This window comes from Haliotis asinina, chromosome 5, assembly GCF_037392515.1.
Source record: "Haliotis asinina isolate JCU_RB_2024 chromosome 5, JCU_Hal_asi_v2, whole genome shotgun sequence".
NCBI classification, from domain to species: domain Eukaryota; kingdom Metazoa; phylum Mollusca; class Gastropoda; order Lepetellida; family Haliotidae; genus Haliotis; species Haliotis asinina.
In genome coordinates, this window is record NC_090284.1 from 69,033,326 (window position 1) to 69,059,621 (window position 26,296).

Sequence of the window (26,296 nt, forward strand, 5' to 3'; positions counted from 1 at the left end):
TCAATATTTCAGAGGCCGCATTCAACACTTTTCCACTCCAGTCAAGTCAACTTGTAAACAATTACGAAAAACAAACCGCAAACGAGCGTTATATCTGAATCTAGCTTCTTATATAGACAAGCAAAATAACCTCTATGAAATAATGATACCAGCTGTTCGAGCCTAACCCGCCCCATCGATGGAACTCGTCCTAACCGCATACAAAATCTAGTCATTTGTTCAACTGAAACAAATCGGGATTGTATGGTACGAGTCAAACTGGAGTTGCATTAGGAAGCATTTTTGTGTCTGATGCGTCTAATTTCGAAAGTTTCCTCCACATGTCCTCTGTAAGTCTGAACACGTGATGGCTGACTCATGGTTTGTCCATCCGAGAACTCCCATGGTCCATAGTATGGTGATCAACCTTCTGTTGTTGGCGATCTATAGCCTGTTTTTTTTATATTATACTGTCTAAACTAGTGATACTAGTCTTAAGTTCCCATGCTAGTTTTAATTCAAATTGTGATATTCTAGTTGTTTTACTGTCCTTCGTTGACAGATTTGCACAATATGCATATGTTCCATTTAGATTTTAAACGTTCGTGTCACAACATGGCTGAGATATTGCCGATGTGACGTTAAATATTAACTCACTCATCCACTCCCATCCGAGAACCCACCTCGATTGTTTCAATCAACCTGCCTTGATTGTTTCAATCAACCTACCGAAATTGTTTCAATCAACCTACCGAAATTGTTTCAAGCAACCTACCGAAATTGTTTCAATCAACTTACCGAAAATGTTTCAATCAACCTACCGAAATTGTTTCAATCAACCTACCGAAAATGTTTCAAGCAACCTACCGAAATTGTTTCAAGCAACCTACCGAAATTGTTTCAATCAACCTACCGAAAATGTTTCAATCAACCTACCGAAAATGTATCCACTTTAATACGAGGATCATCGCTGAAACTACGTTATTAGAAACGTGACATTCTGAAGTACAGTCTGAAAGTGATGCATCATTTACCATAATGATCCATTATCAGGACTCGTTAAAGCTGCTTTCAAAATCAGTCGTTTAAATTCCTCGTTTTCGCGTTTATTTGCGTTGATGATGGCGTTTATTTGCGTAGGTTCTGTTTGATGAAAGTACAGGTGACAAAACCCTTCCTATGAGACATTTCTTCTGAAAGAGGTGCCAACTGCATCAGAGTACGTTCACACTGGCCTTTATGCTAACTGCAACAGCAACAAGCTGTTTTGTATGCAGGGAATTCAGCTTAAAGTATTCAATGTAACATACTTTGTCGCGGTTTCTCAGACGGTGCGCCCAGATTATCTTAACTTAAGTGTCGTATAAAATGATCAACACTCCATCTCGTAACTAACTATATCATGCATATTTTATCCTTGAATGACATTTAGAAGTGGTACAGAGATGAAGAGAGTTTTATGGATGTATGCTTACTTGTTCATGAAGAACACAATGTTTCGGAGTATATACATACTCATGAAGGATCTTTGAATGTTAATCATCATTCAATCATTGAATTTTTAAAGGAAATTGAATTATTAGATAAATTTTGAATAATATTATTTGTAATTAGCAAGTTGAAATATTAAACATGGTGGTATGAATTGTTAACTGCCTGGAATTGTTAGTGGCTCTATCCTCAAATGGGTTTAAAATAGTGTAAAATTATTGTCCCTCTGAGAGGGTACGTAAGTCCCAAGCCATTCAAAGTCAAATTTAAACTTACCTATAGTTTAAAAGTAGTATATTTGTCATTTTAAATTTCGGATACATTTTCCAACAATCGCCAGCGCCTGAGGGGATGGTGTGAATCCAGCTAGGGTCCATGCATGTAGCAAAAGTAATGTAAGTGTCCTTGGTCCCCAGTTTGGTGATCTACCTTCAGTTGTTGGTGACCTATAGCCCGTGTTTTATATTGTGGTGTCTTCTCTGATTGCCGTGTTTTAGTGACATTTATATCCATTTAATTCATAAATTTGGTCAGATCATCAAATCGTCCGAAGCATGAAATATGCAATCACGCCACATTCTTCAGCCAATGAGCAAACGGCTATGATAATTTGGGGGTTCACCTTGAAAGCTATTTTTAGCGCTCACGCAATCGCTTGTCTTTCTTCAACTTTCGACCAAACACATTAGTACACACACTTATAACACTTTTGTGTATACTTTATCGAGCGTGATTGAATTATCAACATAGCTACAGTAATATAATACATGCTATGAAGAATTACTTTTCGAAATCGTGTTACCAACAGTGCAAAAAGCGCCTGACATTTATTGAAAGCCTATTGCTAATTATGTGCTATACGCTCACAAATCGTGACTTCAGTGAGCCCCATAAAGCGTACTGGGCCTTGACCTTGACACAAAACTCAGGATACTATACAGTGCATATCCAATGCAGAGTGTGTTTAGCAAACTACGTTTTATCCGTACAATGAATATATTTTCAGAGAAAGATTTCAGAAGACATTCGGTTAGAATACATGTGGCTCACGTGGTACTTCAGGTCTACCAGTCATAAAGAATAACTCGATGACTACCTTTTAACATTTCACCTGCGAGATCTCTTGGATACAGTGTTATACTCGGGTGCATGTTATACATTTAAGAAAACGTTTTCTGCGAATCCGGTTACTTATATAGTTCCTTAGTCTGAAAGCATTTGACTAAACACGAAAAACTCGACATAGTTTCCACTTACTATTCCAGGGGGAGGTCAACAAATGAATGCTAATTCTGTTCCAAAACTATGGCATGAACAATCCACATGTAATCTATTTCTACACTGACAACAGTAAGTACTAATATATTTATTAAATGGAAACTCATGACGAAGGTAACCTCTCTTTATTGTGTCTAGAACTCAAGCATTACAAACTTCAGGAAGTCGGTCGTGGTAGGAATGGGGTTGATTCTAGAAATTCCACTTTTCAAGAACAGGGAATATATTTCCATCTCGACGGCTTGTGGTGTGAGATAAAATAAGCAATCAATGCAGTTCATTATGTACGTCATTTAGTCGTTATGTGACACGTCGTCTGCTGCCCCTTTCTTTGATTTGACTAATATCACGGTTAGCTCCGGTAGGGGTAAAGAGATGAGGAGGTTGTCCCTAATAGTTATGTTGATCAAAGACTGCCAAGCAACTCTACCTTCAGTCTATTGGTAGCTCTTACATACTCCCGTGTACCCCTGAGACTAATATTGTGACTGTCATCAAGGCAACGGTGGCATTAAAAAGTGTTCAGCATTCTTTTTGTAGAAACAACATGTACAATTAACGCCTTCATACTTTCAACATATTGAACTGTAGGATGTGGCTGAAAGATTACAGTGGTGTTTCAGTGCTAATTGGTTGTGTATTCATTTTGGCTGTGTGGAATCGTGCACTTTCATACTATTGACGAAGAACCTTGAATTATCCATAATATATAATCAGTCTATATTTTAGTTCAATGTTTACTGTTAAAAGTTTTGGGTATTTGTTTATAGAGGCATCATATATTTTAGTCATGTGTATGTTGGATTGAGTAACATTTTGTCATTAAAACCGGAAATATCTGTCAGACATCAATGCAGTTTCCTTTAGGGTATGCCTATGCGAATCTGGGGGTTCACCTACAAAGGCTATTTCAAAAGTACACGCCATTGTCTTTCTAATTAAGGCAATTGTGACACATGATTTTGTTACCGTGTGTGAAAGACTACGTCATCATTAATACGCCAAGATAACGTCATGATATGAAACAATATTTAAGTAATCGTATACAGGGTGACGGCATGGACAGCTAAGGAATCTGTGCCATGAATAATTTTTTTCGGTGTGTATGTGCGTGTGTGTCTGAATGTGCGTGTGCGTGATATATATGTTCGAGCACATTTCCAGCTGTTCAATCTTTTGATGTCTAAATTTCCGACAAGAAGCACGTGTCCATTGAATCACCATAAAACAATGACGATATCAATCATCCTTAAGACGCTCATGGTTAGCGTATCTTATCCAACCAGTGACAACTGACGCAGTAAGTCATTGTAGCTCCTTCTTCCTATAGGTACGAGTACATAAAGACTAGGCATAAATACAACACAGTTATCCTACTGGATGACATAAAAAAGACACACAGAGTGGTTAAGGAGCAAATATTATATTTTGCCCACAAATCATATTTACAAATCTCTGTCTCAACGTTTGGTATATTGTGTAAATATCAACGAAACCGATCCCAAACATTATAATGTAACAACTGAGCGAGCATATTTACAAATGTACAGAAGAAATAACGCAGAGGTGTCAGCTGCGTCTAAACGATTTAAATATATGCAACCATCCTACATCAAACACAATCATTGTCATGTACAACCAAGCTAAGATATAGTTGTAAAATCAGTGTTAAAATACTCAAGGTTTACATACAACTTGAAGCAAGTGTGTGTGTGTGTGTGTGTGTGTGTGTGTGTGTGTGTGTGTGTGTGTGTGTGTGTGTGTGTGTGTGTGCCTTTTTTCTGAAGCTGTGTATGTCTGGTTCGCCTTTATTACAACTCTTTCTGCCTGAGCTGAGGTTTTTGTTCAAATCTGATCATTTAGCCGATAGATCAAAATAGTGCAGCTCGATACAGCCATTCCATTCGCATTTGACCAATCCAACCTGGCTAGAGGTCATCTAGTTTCAGGGGACTGGTCTGCGAACCGTCACCTTGACATGCCAGAGACACGGTCAGCCTGACATGTTTCACTGGGGTTTGACTGGTGTTGATTAGTGTATAACAACATCCATTGAACTATGTCGAGCCTGTGCATGTAAATAAGGAAACCCCTCTTGTTCTTTCATGACAACTACAGCGGCATCAGTTACTTGCGGATGAACGTCACCTGAAAAGATCATTAGGCTGTAAACTAGTCCCATACAGAAGGTAACGGTAATACAATCAGTTGATGTAGAGACCATCTGTTATCAATGTGCTCTCTACCCTCGTAATTTACAAGGGGAAACGATTCGGCTGCTGAGCTGACACAGCTAACAGCTGATCGAGGTCCGGGAATGTTTGTGTTTGTTTTCTTTTAACTAGGACAAGCTGTGGAGTCTTTACAACTAGAGATGAAATATGGGGAGCAATGTTGAAGCATGGGGATGGGGCTGAAGTACGGGGATGATAGTGAAGTATGGGGAATGATGCAGAGGTACGGGGGTGAGGCTGAAGTTAGGGAATGATGCAGAGGTATGGGGAATCATGCTGAAGTTTGGGGAATGAGAATGAAGTACGAGAATGAAGCTGGTGCATGGGGGATGAAGCTTAAGTATTGGGGTTGAGGCTGAAGCCTTGGGATTAGGATTAAATATCGGTGATGAGGATGAAATATGAAGATTAAGAACACGCTTAAGTATCTGGGCTTTAAGGACAGTGAGCATGATGTGAATGAGACTGAGTGATTAATACTGACACATTACTTTGGACTTGTATGAAAGGTAAGCAGACACTGAGTTGAATAAAGTCCCAGCCCATCAAGGATCCCCTGCTCCCCAGTAGAGGAATATCTGTGAGTAATTGTCATGTTGGAAACACACGAACGTACTTACTGACGGAAGAAAGGTTAGACCCTGAAGTATCGCTTCCTTCACTGCACTGTCGTGCTTGAGTATAGCCCTTTTCGGGATGTACGAGACACTTGCGTAAGACTAATGGGAGACGCTGGGTCCGGTAAAGTAGTGCTACTAGGACAACTGCCAAGACGATGGGACATGTCAGTACTGCAATAATTGGTCCTGTTGACCTTCCTGAATCAGGTCCTGGTCCACCACGGTGGACTGTAACATACAGGAATATTTAAATATTCTTTTGAAGCATTAAAGCACTGCTGGAAATAGAAAAAATAAACTGTTTTAGGCTGTTACTCTGTATACTCTGTATTATTTACACAATTGCAAAAAGCAAGCATATGCCGAAATAACACACATCGGCCTAACTGGGCAGTCAGTGAGATGCGCAACGGGATATCCATATCCCATATATTTACTCGTAGCACGACGGACTGTCGAATCACCTGGCATGAAATGCATATGGGGTCCATAGGCACAAAAAAATCATTTCAAAGATATTTTATGCTGTTTCATCTGTGTCGAACATGTCCCATGGGCTCAGCACATAAACATACATGGATTATGTGAGCACTGTGATATCGAAGATATAAAAGATGTCTTCATTGTTTCAAATACCGACATATTTAAGGCCTGTTTCTGTGTATATACGTTTCTACACAGTACATATAAAACATAATGCATTCCCTTTACATCGATTACCTTTTAAAGCAATACATTTATTGAAGTATTTCTAAGGGTTGCTGACTTCGTTGACACATGTCATCGTATACCAGTTGCGTAGATCACTCATGCTGTTGATCACAGGTTCAGACGCGAACATTTACAGACCGCGGCCATATTGTAGACTGCGGCGTTAAACAACACAACAAAAAGTAAATAGTCAATATTCTACATAACATACTGGACAAAAATAGTTATATATATATAGATATATGTAAAGTTTGAAATTATGACTATTGATCTATCCATTCACTGAATCATAAAAATACCAATCGCCCTATTTTATTTTGTCCAGTATATATTATGGATATTGCTTCCTGTTGTGTAACTAACTTATGCTTTAACGGTTGTATTTGTTTATGCGACTATTGCAGATAACTTACATTTGGGGCACATGGATTTGCATTCTTCCGTTGTGTCTTGAATTTTTTCTCCATAGCAGAGGTCCGCACACGAGTCACATCTCCCCACGTTTCGGTCATAGTATTGTTCTTCCGAACACGCTTGCTCTTTACCGTAATCTAAATAAAGACAATATAATATATCCTGTAATACACTGGTTTTCATCCACATAAAATTCACCATGTTAAATGATTGTGGTTGTTATGGGTTAACGCTTTCACGTCACAATTGTATCACAGAACAGGAATCAAAATTGGAAGGTGAATCAATATCGGTTCTCAATCACTGTACTACCTTATTTCTCCATATCGTATCGACCTGAACATAATATTACGTACGAAGTCAGTCGTTATAACTGACCCTGCCAAATACCACATTAACCAGTACTTCATTAATCGTGACAACAGAATGTAAACATTCAATGTACTGAGGATATATTCTCCTCCTCTACAATCACCACCTTCTCCACACACTCCCATCCCTCAAACGTGTATAGTTTATTAATTCAAAGGAAGCATAAACTATGTGTAATACCTATATTATAATAATATGCACAACCAACATCAAAATATACCGAATATTATAGTCACCTCTCTCTGTAAGTTGGAAACCTAACGTAATGAAACATCTGACATCTGCTTTGAAAGTCCCGGCAAACCGGTGCATGGGCTATGGAACGCGTAGGATAACCTACTTTAAGAAAGTAAAATGGCGTTGCGCGAAATATATACCTATGAGCACATCTACGCCTTTGAAGATCAGTGTTAAGGTGAGTACAAATACCAGCAGAAGCCATGTACATTAATGTAAACTGTTGCAGCAACACAGGACCACAAACTGCATTTACAAACACGTGGATGGGGGTGATGACTGTGTGACTGGGACATTAATGTGGACAAGGAAGTATGTTATTTCTAATCCGAAACGACCGAGAAATAGAACGTTATGTTCATGTCAGTATGCAATCTAAAATAACTAAGGAATACTTCTCAAATATTGTTTATTGTCCAGACACCATTTTATATACACCCCGCACCCCAAATATCTTATTGTTACAATGAAAATTTTCAAGAATCATCAAGTTATAATTGTTTTAGCCATTTTGATAGAAATGAATTCAAGAATGAATCCCCTTTCTTCGGCGGTTACACTGCCTTCTTTATCATGTATATCATGTGCCATTGATTCAGTGAATCTGGCTGGAACTGGCCGATGACATATAGTTCATGAATATGCATGAACTGGCGACGATGAAATATCTATTTTTAGTCATCGTCGTGCTAGAACATTACATTACACTTCCGAGAACCATAATTTATATTTTGTGTCTCAGGACAAAGTTTGAAAGCCCTTATGCCGTTTATCGTCCTCTGTGAGGGAAATGAAGTCCTAAGTGACTTGAAGGCTGACCTGCTACGAGATAATGAGTCTACAGACAATACGTTCTTACGTATGTACAGTGATATAACTGCCTGGGTATATTCAACTGTAAATAGCATAGCTTACTTACCTCACACTATTTTACTCCCATTGGTTGATTGAAATGTTACCGACTTGTCGTCCTTCCACTACATTTACTCGACAAAAATAAGAAAATAGAATCTGTTTATTTTATTTTTTTATTTTTTATCTAACCAGTGATATAATTACTTATAACAATGACAAATGTAACGATAGAACATCTGATAAATTATAGAACATATTCTATAACAGTGCAATAGGTAAGCAATGAACTAACGCAGTTGACTAAGGCGGTATGGACATTGTATGGAAATGCAGGGGTATCACCCCTACAGCCATTTTTCAGGTTAGGAAGATGTACTTGTGCTGACTGCAGCATTAAACAACAGACCAAACATTTTCTGTAATGAGTAAATAGGACGAAGGCACACATTTTGTCTTTCACAATTTGTAAAAAAAGTCAGTTATATTATCTGGTGACACCGGTATCAAAATAGACTTTAAAGGCAGTTTTGGTTACTTGTATTACTATCTATTATGGAATTCAGGTATAACAGCCTCTTTACTGATTATCAACTGTTGTTTGGAAATCAAAGGGAATACATCAATACACTATACAGGGATTAAGTGTATTTACAGAAATGTCTTTAATGGACGAGAATCAAATTCCACTTGTCATTGTTCGTGAAAAGAAACATTCAAAATACAAAAAGCAAACACCTCTTGCTTTCACCCTGCTGATACACACAATATAAAACCTTGAAAAGACTTCACATTCATTCAGACATTCAACAAACACATACTTTATGCAAAACAAATCCCCACAAAACATGATACAACAAAACATACATTAATAATGCATCTATTCCCATAATCACCACAGATGTCCACACATTGTGTAATACATGTAATTTTGAAATCTATCTCGACTGTTTCTGAGATTTGTTTTAGAGAATACATGTACGCTTCTACAAAACGAATTTATCAAATAAACATTCCTGTACACTGGAAGATCAACTTGATAGCGATATGCGCAATAGAGGAATCTTGTATATGTGTTCTCTCATACTGTGTTATGATCAGGTCAGTAGTGTCACCAATTATAATATATTCCTGGTCATCAGCTTGATGAGATGTCGACACCGATTGGTTCAAATCGGGCAGGAAGGTCAGGGTAACCCATTCTATTTCCTCCGATATCACCCCGTCGGTCTGCAGGCGCACCTAAGGAGACCAAATACGCACAGTGTTGTATTTAAAGATGTTGCATGTATTGTCCATGAGGATCTATGTGAAAAAAGAGATTTTGAAACATGAAGAAGACGGGACTTTACTGACTGGCATTTTATCGACAGACTTAGCCTCCTGGCGTGTACCATGAACTATCCTTTGCTTTAAGCATACCTGCTCAGTCATTGGTGCTTCTGAACATGACGTCATAGCAATGTCCAATTTGACGTCATGACTAGTACAACGCTTTATGGTAGTGTAAAATTCTATGTTGATATCATTACTATCAAAATCTGTCGACATAAGAACATATTTCAATTCATGGCAAAAAAGATTCATTTAATTATTTAGAAAGTTGTGATCTTTATCTTGTCAAATGTAGTGGTTAATGTCGTACCTATAGACGAGGCAGGTGTTGCTGATTCCTCTGTCTGGGTATGAATTGGCAAAGCCACGTATGTTACAGATGAGAGAGGTAGAAATGGTGGTTGTGGGGTTTGCTCGCCAGATGGCGCATGAGTGTGTCGTTGACGACGCCGACGAAGAAGAAACCCCACTACAACAATACTGCAGATCACACCAACACTGACACATACAACCACTGGCACAATCATGGTTGTCTCGCTATTGTCGATGGGTTGTTGATGTGCGTGTTTTGCATCAGCTCCCGATTTGTAATCTGTAATGAAATATACACAGATAAAAAAGTTCCACCGTAGAAAATAATTTCTATTTTGCACTGGTAACACATTATACATTACACATAAGCGGGCACATTGAATATAGCTATGATTAAAGTTTGCTCTTTGAACCATGTTTGAACAAGGGGATATTTAAATTGCATTTCACTCATGGTGCAAGGACAGCAACACGCCCGTAGGTTTATCTTTAGCTTAATTGTATAACACAATAAACGTAATAAAATAATTTCATAACTAAAATATTTCTAAATACTTAAACCATATATTACACAATATATGTATTTTGCAACTGCATTGTGACAAGATACCTTCTCAAGTTATTTCCCTTTGTTTCTATAAATATAACAGGCTTCTCGCGTCATTGACGGCCATGTTTTGACAGCAAACACGTGGTTTTCATATTCAACTCTTGTCTTTGAGTGTCAGGCTAATTAAGAAACCTTCAGTGAGGGGTGTACATGTAGTTAACATAGATCAACGAAATAACGTTGAAATTTACCGTTATTAAAAGTTACTTACCAGGACAACTTTCCTGACACGTTTTGACAGTTCCTTGTTGTTCCATGAAGTCACATATAGATGAGCATAGATCACACTTATTCAGCCCAGAGTCCCAATACCTTCCAGGTGAACATGCTTTTTTCCCATCGGATACACTGAAAGCCCACAGAAATGCAAACAAAAATAATACTTTCATCGTTGTTGGGAACACAACACATCTGAGGGAAGTCAACAATCCCGGTGCATTGTGATGTGTGAATGAACAACGATGGTAGATTGTACGCGCTGATTGGTCAGATAGTGATGAGGCGTGCCCGAGAACAAGTCGAAACTCGTATATGGTCAGGTCACACTACGTACATTAGCTTGGGATTTGGTGACAAATCAGACATCAGTTGATTCAGTAACTTGATTTGAGGTGCATGTGTACGACTGGGGTGGGTGGGTTCGGGTTGCACTTATGAAAATACTAACGTTCAAAGTGTGATTACTGAAAATATTTTCAAAAGGTAAATTAGAGTTATTGCGAAGCTCCTGGAGCTTGGGCATCAGCGTTAGTGTGACTAGCTATTGTGATGTAAACCATGTAAGGACACTTTGGTTAGTGTGTGTTAATGTGACTAGTTATTGTGATGTAAAACATGTAAGGACACTTTGGTTAGTGTGTGTTAATGTGACTAGTTATTGTGATGCAAAACATGTAAGGACACTTTGGTTAGTGTGTGTTAATGTGACTAGTTATTGTGATGTAGACCATGTAAGGACCCTTTGGTTAGTGTGTGTTAATGTGACTAGTTATTGTGATGTAAAACATGTAATGACTCGTTGGTTAGTGTGTGTTAATGTGACTAGTTATTGTGATGTAGACCATGTAAGGACACTTTGGTTAGTGTGTGTTAATGTGACTAGTTATTGTGATGTAGACCATGTAAGGACACTTTGGTTAGTGTGTGTTAATGTGACTAGTTATTGTGATGTAAACCATGTAAGGACACTTTGGTTAGTGTGTGTTAGTGTGACTAGTTATTGTGATGTAAAACACGTAAGGACACTTTGGTTAGTGTGTGTTAGTGTGACTAGTTATTGTGATGTAAACATGTAAGGAAACTTTGGTTAGTGTGTGTTAGTGTGACTAGTTATTGTGATGTAAACCATGTAAGGACCCTCTGGTTAGTGTGTGTTAGTGTGACTAGTTATTGTGATGTAAACCATGTAAGAACACTTTGGTTAGTGTGTGTTAGTGTGACTAGTTATTGTGATTTAAAACATGCAAGGACACTTAAGATAAAGTATGACTAGTTATTATTGTGATGTATAAAATGTCAGGACATTATTAAGATATTTATAAGTCGTTACTTGTCGCTTTTATTCGGATACGCAGTGTCTCTTCAGGAGCTTCGTATGATATTTTTGAGTGGCATGTATTCAGTATAGTACTCAGGTGTATCATCTTGAGTTACTTAGGCATTAACAATGTCAGTGCTTTGAAACAGTTTATCTGAAATTCTGCAAATCTGACTTAAATCTGAGCTTACAAAAAATATACTTATATATTAATATATTTCTATTGCATAACATAATTGAATTTGTATTTTGTACTTTGTATTTTGTCTGTATAGCATGATGTATGCGAATCATGTCCTGTATTTGAGATGGCACCTTGGGAATAGTACTTTAACAGGGTATTTTACGACCCCAAACGTCCTAGTAGTTATGCTGGACCCAAGAAACTGAACGAAGCTGTGCAAGCTAAGGTCAGTTTAATACTGATTTACATCGAATTAAGAACGGTTTAAATGACAAGACACCTATACCATGAATCATCTAGAACGTTTCCAAGGTATACGTATGTGATCAAAGGTCTCGATAGTCACTGGCAATCCGATTTCATGGATATGGTACATATCAGAGACGTGTTTTGGTACACCAAAGGGCGAGACAGTTTAAAATGTGCTCGCTATTTGCTACACATGGGACGATTCCGAAGTTCCCATATCTGTGAACAATAAACGATTGTAGCTGTTAGCAAAATCAATTTAGTGCGTGAATGGGGCACAATCTAAGAACTACTACTACCCAGCAGACATCGCTGGCTCACTAAGTCTTAACTGAGGAGATGTATGATTCGATGAAATAATATAAGATGTTTCTCCATCCAGTGATTAAAACAAACCCCATTCTAAATATTTAATGCTGCCATTCACGATTTATGTGTGTACAGATATGTTCAAGTGGATGCGGGAACTGACGTGTGCTCGCCTCCCATGTGCTCGAATAGTTAGCCGTTTGACCAGAAATTGTTTAAAGGTCAGACTGAATGCCTATTTTCAATTCTTGTTCAGTTATGTTATGGGTTTGTCGACTCGAGAGTTCACATAACCAAATATTTTATTGAACTGTATAGAATTAATATGACTTTATGCATATGAGATGAATTTCAAAGGGCAACGCAGTGTAAAATATGCTCGTGAATTGGTACGCACGGAAAAACACAGAAGTGAACAATAGATAATGTATATAAGGGGAAATGCAGCTGCTATTATTAGGTCAAAAATCATAGGGCTTTTTGTTAAATCAAAGGTATCACTAGCCAGTTTAAAACACGCTGTCATTCACTTGCGCAGTTATCTTGAATCAAAGACATCACTAGGCTGTTTAACATGGGATGTCGTTATCTCAATAAGCGTTATCTCACAAGCGACCAGCTTCCATTATGTAGAAAGACAAGTGTCTGACTAGAAAGACAGGAAATAGTAAGCAGTTTAGGACTGCACCATGGACAATGAGTATCTCAAGTAGGTTGTCAAGTGGTTGCACGCGTGTAACTCCGTGTTGCACGCGGAGAGTGTCCTTTTGTCATATTACTGAAAACAAACTTACACTTGCTCTCCTTAAAAACTTTCCAATTAAAAATTGTAATTGCTCCCAAACTACAAACATCAAAAACTATTATATTTCCAATCTGATCTAATGCAGGGGGAGTGGGACACTCATGTAGGTATATATATATATATATATATATATATGTGTGTGTGTGTGTGCGTGTGCGTGTGCGTGTGCGTGTGCGTGCGCGTGCGCGTGCGCGTGCGCGTCTAAATTAGTAGCTGAGATTGTTAGTGGCTGTAACCTCAAAGGGGGTTGAAGTATGGTATAATCATTGTCCCCCTGAGAGCGTACCTAAGTCTCAAAATATTCTGATGTAAATTTAGTAGGAATAAGCTTTTAATCGTAGTGTATTTGTTGCTTTTAATAATGGTTAAATTTCAGTATAACCGCCAATGGCCGAAGGGATAATGTGAATCCAGCTAAAGTCCATGCAGGTAGCAAAAGCCAAGACCCCATGGGCCCTAGAGTAGGGTGATCTACATTCAGTTGTTGGCGATTTACAGCCCGTGTTTTATATCGTATTGTCCTCTTTAATTGCAGTGTTTTAGCTTTCAATGCTAGCTTTATGTGCATATCAGTGATACGCTAGTTTTTTTACTGTCCTTGGATGGCAGGTTTTTACGTTCAAATTATTTTGCTTTTGATATTGGTATAAATTAAATTCTTCTCGTCCCAATATGGCTGCAATATTGCCGATGTGACGATAAATATTAACTCACTCACTCACTATTACATTTCCATGAATACAATATATGACACTCATTTATGACATCATGAGACACATAGTGACCCCTGACTGACTGACGGACTGGCGGCACCCGTGGCGAGCCACCTCCTCGTGGTGGGTGCTGGGTAACGCCAAGAGCTCGCCGACATCCCCGTAGTGGACCCGGGAGGATATTTGGTCCACCAACCCGTTTGCCGTGGGTTGCAGCCCTGTGTCGGCGGAGGAGGGGATCCTGGTGGTTGAGAGCAATAGGAGCTTGCAACCGTGTTCCTGTTGCTCAATACACCACTTCGGCCCTGACTTAGCCTAGACGGGTGGTCGAATAGGCCCGGTTCGACCAATCGGCTGGTCATGCCAAGCCCTGTGCATGGGGCATTATTATATTTATCAATGCACATATATCATTTGGAATCGTTGTAAATTTGGACTTGGCTTTATAATCTAAAACATTTTGAATTTGAAGTATGTTGTTCTGTAATTTGCCTAGAGTCCTATGCCAGAAGGCGGTGGCTCATGGGCCAATCTGGTAGAATTATTAATCTCTTAATTCTTCTGCTGGAGTATATCATCCGGGTATCCTTGGTGCTGCAAGCTGGAGGCCCGCTTGCTTTAGCATTGTCCTTGTGATACTCCATGGTGGGTGGGGAGCTCGGATGATGAATCATATGACACCAATCATGGCTTATGAAATACCCCCCAAAAAAACCAAACGTCCACTTGAAATTGATCCCGTTGATACTTCTCATAGACCGTCTCTATCGATTGAGTATTGGCCACGTTTCCTCGTTATTGAGACTCCGGACAAGACACCATTGAAGTTGAACCCTTTCGCAGTATCTAAGGGCATTCAAGGTATTGCTGGGAATGTCAAGAACATTAGACGCTTGCGTTCGGGTGCATTACTAATAGAGTGTGGCAAGAAACAGCAGACAACCAATCTGATGAACATTGAATCTTTTGTGGGCATTCCGGTCACGGTCTCTGCTCACAAGACCTTGAACACAAGTAAAGGTATCGTGAGAGATCGTGATCGGTTGTTTGCTGACATGTCCGAGCTTGATATAGCATGCGAAATGAAGGATCAAGGTGTGCTGTATGTGAAGCGCTTTTCCACCCGAAAAAACAATGAAACAATCCAAACAAATACCTATCTGTTTTCTTTTTCATTGCCAAATGCTCCCAAATCAGTAAAGGCGGGTTACTGCAATATCCAAGTTGAAACCTACATCCCCAACCCGCTCAGGTGTTTTAAATGTCAGAAATATGGACACGGTGTATCTACCTGCACATTGTCTGTTGTGTGTGCTCACTGTGGTGAGAAGACACACACAACAGAAGATTGTGACAGTGACTTTAAAAAATGCACTAACTGCTCTGGCGACCATTCATCTTCGTCAAAACAGTGTCCAATATGGAAAGAGCAAATGGCGATTAACAAAATAAAGTTCACCCAAAATATCTCTTTTTCTGAGGCAAAGAAACTGGTGAAGAGATCTGACCTTCTAGAAAGTTATGCTACAGTAGCAAAATCATCATCTGAATCCAACTCTAAAATAACAAAATCATCCACAGGATGCCAAACTACCTTGACTTAGGTCAGTTCCGACGCCCCACAGGTTTTATACCCTGCTATATCATCCCAGACTGAGGAATCACTTCCTACTACATCAAAGTCCTCTGATCATAAGTCATCTTCACAGTCACGCTCTGAGTCTCATTCAACAGCTGATAGACAACAAATTGTTAAAACTAAACCCAAACCTAAGTCTGATGCTTCAAAGCAACAAAGTGGCAGAGCTCCTAAGGGGTCACAAAATAAAATTCAATTGTTTAATAAATATGGGTCTCTTGAAGATATGGACGTTTCTGAAAACGTCCATTCTAGGGCACATAGCTTGTCGCCCTCCAAAAGAGTGCGGGGTAGATCCCCAAAAAATCCCCCCAAAAGATAGTTTATTCCAATAATATTGTACAATGGAACTGCAGAGGTTTGAGGACTAATTTACATGAATTACAGCTATTAGTCCAAGATTTCACACCTTCAGCGTTATGTCTCCAAGAGACATATTTAAAACAAACAGATGCATTTGACCTTCGCCATTTTAATGCATATCATTCTTTTTCACCTCCGGGTGATAGAGCCACTGGCGGGTCATCCGTTCTAGTCAGACAAAACGTTATTCAAAGCCCTGTATCACTTAATACTAATATGCAGGCTGTTGCTGTGAGAATTACTTTACATGTAGCGTTTACGCTATGCTCGCTGTATATTTCGCCGTCTTCGACGTTTGCCAAAACTGATCTGCAAGCTCTCTATGACCAACTCCCGAAGCCCTGTATCATAATGGGAGATTTAAATGGGCACAACCCTCTCTGGGGTAGTGTAAATATAAACGCTAAAGGTAAGTTGTTGGAGGACTTCTGTTCTGACAACGATTTATGTATTTATAATGATGGCTCTAATACGTATTTACACCCTGGGACAGGGACCTATTCTGCTCTTGACCTGTCACTCACAAATTCAGAACTACTTAATGAATTCGAATGGTCAGTCCATGATGACCTCTGTGGAAGTGACCATTTTCCTACTATATTAAAAGCTGTAACTCCATCCGATGTTCCTCCATCATCAAGACGGAATTTTAAAGAGGCTAACTGGACTTTATATGAAACACTGTGTGCTGAAAAGCTTAAACTTGAACGTTTTACTGACGTTCCTGATGCTATTAAATGTTTTTCTGATGAATTGAACTCCATAGCTGATGAGTGTATACCAAAGTCCTCTGCAGTTTCACACATAAGAAAACCATGGTTCAACGATGAATGTAAACAAGCTAGGAAGGCAAGGAAAAAAGCAGAACATTATTTCCGTCGCCATCCTATGGTGCATAATTTGAATAAATTTAAAATTTTAAATGCTAAAGCACGGCGTACTTTTAAACAGAACAAACGCCAATCTTGGCAAAATTATGTATCTAAAATAAATTCTCGGACACCCATGTCCAAGGTATGGAATATGGTCCAGAAAATTAAAGGTAAAGGTACTAAATCTACTGTCAATCATCTTAAACATGGAGATCAAGTACTTACCGATAAATCAGATATCGCAAATAAACTGGGTGAAACCCTTGCTAAACACTCTTCCTCTTCTAATTATTTACCTAAATTCCAGCAGTATCAAAAACAACAAGAAAAGAAAACTATTAATTTCAACTCAGATAATGGGGAAGATTATAATGAAACTTTTTCTATTCATGAGCTCCATACTGCTCTTGATCAAGCTCATGATACTGCTACAGGAGCTGATAACATACATTATCAACTCCTGAAGCACTTACCAGAATCCTGCCTAGAAACTCTCCTAAATATTTTTGATGATATTTGGACATCGGGTAACTTTCCTTCATCATGGCGTGACGCCATAGTAGTACCCATACCTAAACCTGGACGTGATCATACCGATCCATCCAATTATCGTCCGATTTCGTTAACTAGCTGTGTTTGCAAGACCATGGAACGCATGATAAATAATCGACTTGTTTGGTACTTGGAAACAAATAACCTTATAACTGATATACAGTGTGGTTTCCGTAAAAACAGAAGTACTGTCGATCACTTAGTGCGACTGGAATCATTTGTTAAAAATGCACTGATTAATAATCAACATGCTGTGTCTATCTTTTTTGATCTTGAGAAGGCATATGACACAACCTGGAAATATGGTATTTTAAGAGATTTACATGACTTCGGCTTGCGAGGTCGTTTGCCTCAATTTATTGCCAACTTTTTAAATAACAGACAGTTTCAAGTTCGAGTGGGTTCTACCCTGTCTGATCATTACAATCAGGATCAGGGTGTTCCACAAGGCAGTATTCTGTCTGTCACACTTTTTAGCATCAAGATAAATAGTTTATCAAAAGTTTTAAACGGTTCAATTGATGGATCGTTATTTGTGGATGATTTTAATATTTCTTGTCGTGGGAAAAATATGCATACCATTGAACGGCAACTGCAGCTTTGTTTAAAGTAATTCAGAGATACTATTTATATCTGTTCAGCATTCCTTATTCAGGCTGTCATACATGTACATTTTCAAAAGTGATAAATGGACCATGTTTGTGATTCTACCATGTTTCAGACTGGTCCGACCTGAATTCATCCTCGACAAGTTCTCACACAGAGCCGAAGATGATCTTACCAGCAAATTCCTCAGCCAACACAGCAGAGAGAAGCCAAGAAACAGGTCAATAGAAATACATTACACCCTATCCCAATATTCTTTTATATCACTCTATCCCCCTAGGTCCATTTCGCTCAGACTTTACGAATCCTACCGAAAACATAAAACATTTTTTGCATGGATGTTTGATCCTCATTTTTATATCCATTGTGATTTCAGAAAGGTATTAGTAAAAATCGTTATTCTAAAGCAACAACAATCAACTATCTGAGTATGGTAGGCTCTGTCTCTGATATACACCCTGGAGCAAATATATCCAGGAAAGCCAACTGAAGTCTACAAAATGTGGCAAGTCTACATTTCTACAGCTTCTGAAAATGAATAAATTCTAAGGGGTCCTTTTCATTATATTACATTCTTTTTATTGTGATTTTTCTGTAAAATATGTTCATCTCAGAGACTAGTTGTTGGTCTACTTGAACCTTGTCTGTCGTTAACAGCAGCATAAATTTTGAATTATCATTTTAATAACTATTCTATACCACTCACATTGAGACATTAGACTTGTATAAGGGTTAAACCAGCTAGTACATATATTCTGGGTAACAGGATAATGTGTTTCAGGGAATGTGTTTCAGTTGGCATGGTGCTCCCGTAAGTGTTTGAAAACATGCAATGATTCCTCAATACATTGTGTTAAAGCTGTCATAGTTCACATAGCCATTACAGAATGATGTCAGTATATTTTAGATAGACCTAGAAACCCTTATACCACAACTTTTTATAGTTTCGCCTCATGATGATGCAAAGGCTCAGTATTGCCATTTGTATTTCTTATAGGATAGGAAGTGTAAACGTTAACAAACGTTTCAAGGACAGACATCTTGGGAACGCGCCATCACTTCCCTCTATTACCATCTGTAAACACAACGCATGATATGCACCTACAGAAGGCAGTAGCCTCATACTCATGCATGGGGTCCCATTCTTAATTTTGACGAGAAATCACTTAGAACATTAATTTTGACACTCATCTTGCAACACACATTTGTTAGTGTTTGTTTCTAGTCGTTTGTTTTAAAATGAAAATCGTATACATGAAAATTACATGTCATACACCAGTCATCTTTCAACTGCTACTACATTCCAAATAACTATGGTTGTGAGGAAGTGCAAATGGTGATGCCCGCTCAAAACATTCAATAATATCCTGTCAACATTGATGGACTCCGATAAATCTCCTAAATATTTTAATGGTAAATGAAAAATGAAGATCCCCTACCTTTTTTAAGGACATAGTATGATGTTAACGAAGTTTATAAATTATTACATGTAGAGGACTGTTTATGGGAGTTTTTATGGGTTTTCCCTGTGACCTAAACTTCCTTATCGTGTAGGCGTTAAACGTTTCGACGGAATACCAAAGACACTGATAGGTGTTTTGATAATACAACTGACATACTGGTAAGTGGCAAACTGTTTTATACGTTCCAATTATCAGATATTAACTGATACTTTGTCTCAGTTTTAACCTATTGTATTTAATATGAAGTGTACCAGGTACAAGTCATGACAACGGAAAATGAAAGTACAACTAGGATCCACATATATATTACAGTACAGACTATGGAACTTAACATCTGTAGTACTACACAAGTGGTTTGTGATTTGGGCGAAGTACTGATATAGAAAGTCGATTCCACGACGTTCCAAAATGATTTATCTTATTACTTTTGAAATACATGATAATTTCGACCACATACCTGTCTCTTTATTCGTTTAGCTAAATTAGCTCGGAGTGTGTTCGTTTGCTTGTTTGCTTGTTGTTCTGTTTGGCGTGTGTCAGTTGTTCTGCAGACTTTGTAGTACATGTACATTTTATGAAAATTACCTATTGTAATGTTATTAATAAGAATCAGTTGTTGTTCAGACTTTGTGAGCAGTACATATATAGTTAATGAAAATTAACTATAGCATTACATGTATATGAGAATCAGTTGTTCCGCAGACTTCGTGAGTAAGTACATCTTGTCCACTTTCAATAACCACCCGTATAATTCTATCGGCTATACTAAAAAAGGAAAAAGGGAGTATATGTTTGATTAGGCATTAAGAATTTGGTATTAAACGAGGCAGCTTCCTAATGATTTACACATAACGTTTCTGAGCTAATTCTTGGCCTTTCATCTTTAGGTGGTGTAGGGGCTAGTATTGGCCCAGAAACGGCGTGTGTAAATAATGAGGAAGTTGCACATCTTGTATGAAAGGGAATATGATTATAGTTTCACTGGACACTTATGAACATTGTTACACAGTATTTTTTTTTGTATTAAGATACAATAAGTTTGAAAGAATCAAGCATGGCGTTTCTTATCTAAAGTCTGTCTTTATTCAGCATTGTGAACCAGAGGAGTTATGTCAAAGATGTCGACGTGCTCAAAAGACTTTTACTTGGAACCGGTGTCTGGGACATGCAAACCTTGCGATGAATTATGCCACCAGGCTACTGTCAGAGGAACGGTCGAACTCTGTCAACGATATTGTCCAGGTATTGTTACAATGTGATTGAAAGAATGATCCCACTGAAAATGACAGACGAGTGGATAATGACTTGTGATTACAGTCATATAACGTATAACGTATAATTTATTTCCCGTGTGTTTAAAGCAAAACAGATGAGCGAGTGAGTTTAGTGTTATGCCGCAGTGAGCAATATTCAATATTCCAGCTATATGGCGGCGGTCTGTAAAGAAGGGAATCTGGACCAGACAGAAAATGATCATCAGTATGATCATCGGTGTGTTTGTTAGTGTCTGTTGACAAAGGTGCGACAGGATACATTCACCTTTTCGCTGACACCTGGTATAACCACCACATGGTTTTAATAGTGCTCCACTGGACATTGGAGTTTCAGTATAAACGTTAGTTGATGACGTGTATAGTTTTATTTGAGGGACACATGCGTACATGCAGGTATACAATAAAATGTATTTCCATTTCAGTTACACAAAGGTATTTAAATGTAACAAATGAATCTATTTCTACAGTAATTAGGCATCTTATGGTACATGCATTTCATGCATCATCCAATATAAACTTGACTTCAAGAGGATAGGACTTCACCTGGTTCCGTATTTCATTGAGTACAGTCATTCCTTGAGTGCCTCATGCTTTTCAGTCGGCGTCGAAACACCTGTCACGGAGGTACCGATTGATCGGGTAACAGACTTTGTGACACCCACTTACGAGCAATCAACCATGAACCTCAGTAGTGGTAAGTTAAACAGTCTTTAAAGAAAACGACCATTTCGATCCTTCAGTACCTGTTATGTAAAAATATGGCAACAAATATATTTCTGTCAATGTTTCCGACGAAAGTACAGCTTCAAAAATGAAACAATTGCCTAGTATCAATGATGTTACTACCTCGAATTGCTGTTTATTAGTTTGACATAAACATACACGTGCTATAATGATCAAATGTGGGTGTAGAAAGTAAGTGTATTTCGTAGTTGTGTATACACATTATTGAGGCAGTTTTGTCAACTGGTATGCATTCAAAAAAGATTGTGATTAATAAAGCTGTGTCTAAAGCATATGTTTCCTATATGAAAAAGTTTGTCAGAAAGTGTTACTTAGAGTTACGCGACTGCGATTCATTGAAACATGTTGTTTTTAAACAAAACTAGGGAGAATTTGCTTTTTTGCATTTCAAGTACGAAGGACAATTCATATGCATTATAACTGAACAACATGTGTCCATAAGGGTAGTGCAGAAGAATCATGATCCTATGGCCGCAAGTGATATTCACTCTATTCAAAATATTCACAATGCCAGGTTATTTGACATTACTAAAATGCCAAGAGTTGATTACAAATCACTCCATTTGAATGCAAGGGTGTTTACCTGAATGAGATACACACCGTCTTCTCAATTTTAAATACCAAGTTACGCCGTTGAGTCGAAGTTTAATGGCACTATGTAATTATTCCAAGCTTCGACACAACAGTAGATAAAGTGTATATTGGGAATACGCAGATCGGCGTATATACAGTGGTGTTCGACTAACTTTCAGTAATCAGTGACATTTGAGGGTTTTCCATATCTGGAATTTAATCATTCTAATTTTCTTTCTTTTCAGATAGTTCTTTTGAAGCACAATACGCGGTCATTTTTCTGGCTGTTCTGATCATCTTGTGTTCACTCATGGTGATTGTTATGCATGTTCTCCTGAAAAGATCAATTACACACTTCCTACAAGAACGAAATACAAAGAAACGCAACGAAGCCCCAGCGGAATATGGCGTATTACCAATCTATGAAAAACACCATGAAATGCCAAACTCAAATCTCAAGGCCTTCGACGACAGCCTGCAAATCGTCTGCACTAAACAATCGAGGGGCTGATATCATAAACATCATCCCATACAGGAGGGATGCACTACAAAACAAGTCACAAGGCTATGACTACTTGGGATGGGGTTCGTTCCTTTCGAAATATTGATGATTCAAGCATGGCTGTGATTGATATCAATGTATATATTGCTATGCTATACACTATAAGAATTGTAGATTGACACTGGCTACATACAAGCGCAATTAAAGAATTTTGATGAGAAATTACAAAAGAATGTTTGGTCACTGCATGCAATCAAAATATATGAATCCTTTCTATTTCGCAAATAGATCATTAAAAAATTCTGTTATGACACATACGGTGGGATAAACTTACTCGAATGTGCTTGTTATCCACTGTTTTTCGTCGGATGAGTCGAGATTATCACCCTCCCTTTTCCGTAGTGTTGTCACGTGATGACACTGGATAAGATATGGAAAAGGGAGTGTCATAATATTGTATCACTTAATACTAGCCAAGCAAGAATCTATGTATTTAGATAAAACATTTACGCTCTACAAAAAAGCATTACACTAAAACACACAAAACACACAGCTTTTCTTATGTCTCTATTTTCCTTCTCCAATAGCAGCCAGTTGTTAAGCAACTGCACATCATATTCCGCGAACGGGCCTAGTTGCCCGAACACCTATTAAATTTTAAATTATCTATCTATCTGTCTGTCTGTCTGTCTGTCTGTCATATTCCGCTTTTCGTTTCCCATACTTTCAACAGACTTCAGTGTCTCAGTTTCTTCCCGTTCTACTTACTCATCTACTTACTGGCGATAAAATCTGAACCACTTTTCATGACTTCATTCTGTTGTGTTACATTCCATGACGTCGCACACAAAATTGAGGGATCAGAAATCGGTTACGTTTTCCTCTCGGTGCAGGGAAGATATGGGTTTTCACCACAGCACAAATGCATACACGGAGTTATAATAACTAATTTTGTAATAAGTGAAATTTTAACTCAAATGTATTTTCCAGATAAAAAATACCAAACAACGTAATCTATTCATCCATCAAACTTATTTTTCCACTAAGCTTGAGTTTAATATCAGTTTCAGTCGATTCTGGGAAATGCATGTTCCTGCAGGTGTTTTTCCAAATTTGAGTGAAAACTGTAACTTATGTCAAAACTCAGACTTTAGATTGTTTCGAAAAATTGGGGTCTGGTATCAACACTGATTTTCAGTTGTGTATTCATAAACCTTTAACATCAATATTGACATCAAGAATAATCTGTTTCTCGGGACAGTCACGGCGGTTGCGTTGACGTTGTGTTAACATATATATTAGAAGATTTTGAAAATATTTGGAAATGTCTGCTTACATTTGCAGGCCGGGGGCAAAACTTCCATGTTAGTTACAATGTGTCTGGTACATTACAAACCATTATAGAACATCCGTAAAAGAGACCCAGTATTAGAAACTAAATATTTCGCCAAACTGCCACGAAACTGTACTAACTGTCCCAACACAGAACATACCAATAAACATATGTATGTGTGCAAACATTGTAATCAGTCACATTGCACATTCATTCCGGGTCACATGACATCCACCTGTTTATTTTTCAAATTGTGTTACACATGGATAACATTTGAACAGTCATTTCTACTCTAATGCTCGTATTACGTTTGACTATGAACATGTTACAATTTATCTTGATTTCAGTAAATATGTATGTGTGCATTGATCATATATATTTGATCATGCTGGTCACACATATTGAATGTAACATATATTAAACGAAATAAAAACTTGCATTATAATGCACTTTTGGGGTTGCGCATCTTTTCATTCATTCTTTGAAAATTTAAGCATATTTTGCATTGAAACTTTATTTTGACGTTATGACGTTAAGGTTACATTCACTCAGTGTTGACATTCACGCATGAAAAAGACACATCAGCTGATTCCTCGAGGGACTCTTTATGAATACATTGAAAGGGGTTTAATGTCGAGTGGCTTGCTCAGTGACAGAACATGTGCACAGACCCGGACATAGCAACAGAGCTGAGTGAGTGTCCGACCGACCTCTCTTGTTTAACCGTGACGTCATATGTAATAACCAATCGGTGAGTTTAGTGGGTTATTTAAATAAGGCGGAAATAAGTGAATCATGAAAGGTACTGAACACATTTCTAGTACGCTAGCTTTGTATTTTTTCTCGTAACACTATGTCCATATTTCAATGTTCAACATACATACATGTTGCCTCAAGCGATGCTCAGTGTTGGGGTTTGTTTCCAGAAACTAACGTCTTGTGTATGCAGGTGATTTATGAATGTGTACAGACTGCTCTCAGTCAACCAGCTACACATATACAATCAACAGCAGCGACGAAGTTTCGTAAGACTATCAAGTCTTATCACGAATAGCAAAAAGATTCCTGATCCATCAATGGGTAATTGCCACGTTTATAGTGATCATATCAATGTTACAAAACCCAATACACTGTGCACTGACGATCCACTGTCACCAACCTGTGTAAAATGTTTATTCTGTTCTACAGCCTGCCAAAGAGATTATTATTACGATGCTGAAACAAATGACTGTCGTAGCTGTGCTTCTCTCTGTCACCAGGCTGATTCGCAAGGGAGGTTGAAGAAATGTGAAGATTTATGTCCCGGTAAATTAACATAGCTGTGTGCCGAAATGGAATGTCATTCTTACGCGCTTCTGCCTTTTTGTATGTATGTATGTATGTATGTATGTATGTATGTATGTATGTATGTATGTATGTATGTATGTATGTATGTATGTATGTATGTATGTATGTATGTATGTGTGTGTGTGTGTGTGTGTGTGTGTGTGTATGTGTGTGTGTATGTGTGTGTGTATGTATGTATGTACGCATGCATGCAGGCATGTATGCATGCATACATGTATGTGCGTTTATGTCTGTATGCATCCATACCTATCTCTATGTAAAACACTGAAGCAAATGGTGAAAAGAATAGGATACGGATGTATGCTTTCCTCATTGCGTTGATGAAGACGTAACGATATTGATCACATATTCAAGTTGAGGATGCAAACGAGAAAGCAGTCCCGATTACTGTGACTTTCAAGTCTTCGTCTTCCACTGTGGCGATTCAGGATGAGATACCAGTGCAAGATGGTAACTACCATATTCAACATTTGTAAAGATTTTACTCACATGTTGCAATGAGATCGCGCTGTTGCGATGACATCGAGTCATAAAGTGGTGTTTGTGTCTCAATATCTGTTGATTGCAATGGGTAACTGACAATAATATGTTCCTAATTCTTTGCAAGTAGTATCAAAATGTTGTGCAAATGACAATGGAAACTTTGCAAATTTGATGACATCTCTGTTAACACAAGCTTCTCCGCATGCGGTTGCTATCGTCTGTTTGATGTCACTTTCCCTGGCCGTGGTACTGTTGGTAGCCGTTGTCACCTTCTGAAGATGGAAAAAGAGACAGACACCCCAG

General features: G+C 38.2%; 2 long non-coding RNA genes across 2 annotated transcripts; one reads left to right on the plus strand and one right to left on the minus strand.

Moving 5' to 3' along the window:
* Nucleotides 1–7,381: 7,381 nt before the first annotated feature.
* Nucleotides 7,382–24,612, plus strand: LOC137285137 (uncharacterized). Its single transcript, XR_010956951.1, has 5 exons — nt 7,382–7,514; nt 18,390–18,494; nt 20,827–20,979; nt 21,610–21,705; nt 22,574–24,612. It is a non-coding gene; the product is annotated as an uncharacterized lncRNA (long non-coding RNA).
* Nucleotides 8,351–10,922, minus strand: LOC137285138 (uncharacterized). The gene is made up of 3 exons (XR_010956952.1): nt 10,657–10,922; nt 9,834–10,115; nt 8,351–9,430 (listed from the first exon to the last, which is right to left on the minus strand). It is a non-coding gene; the product is annotated as an uncharacterized lncRNA (long non-coding RNA).
* Nucleotides 24,613–26,296: the final 1,684 nt, after the last annotated feature.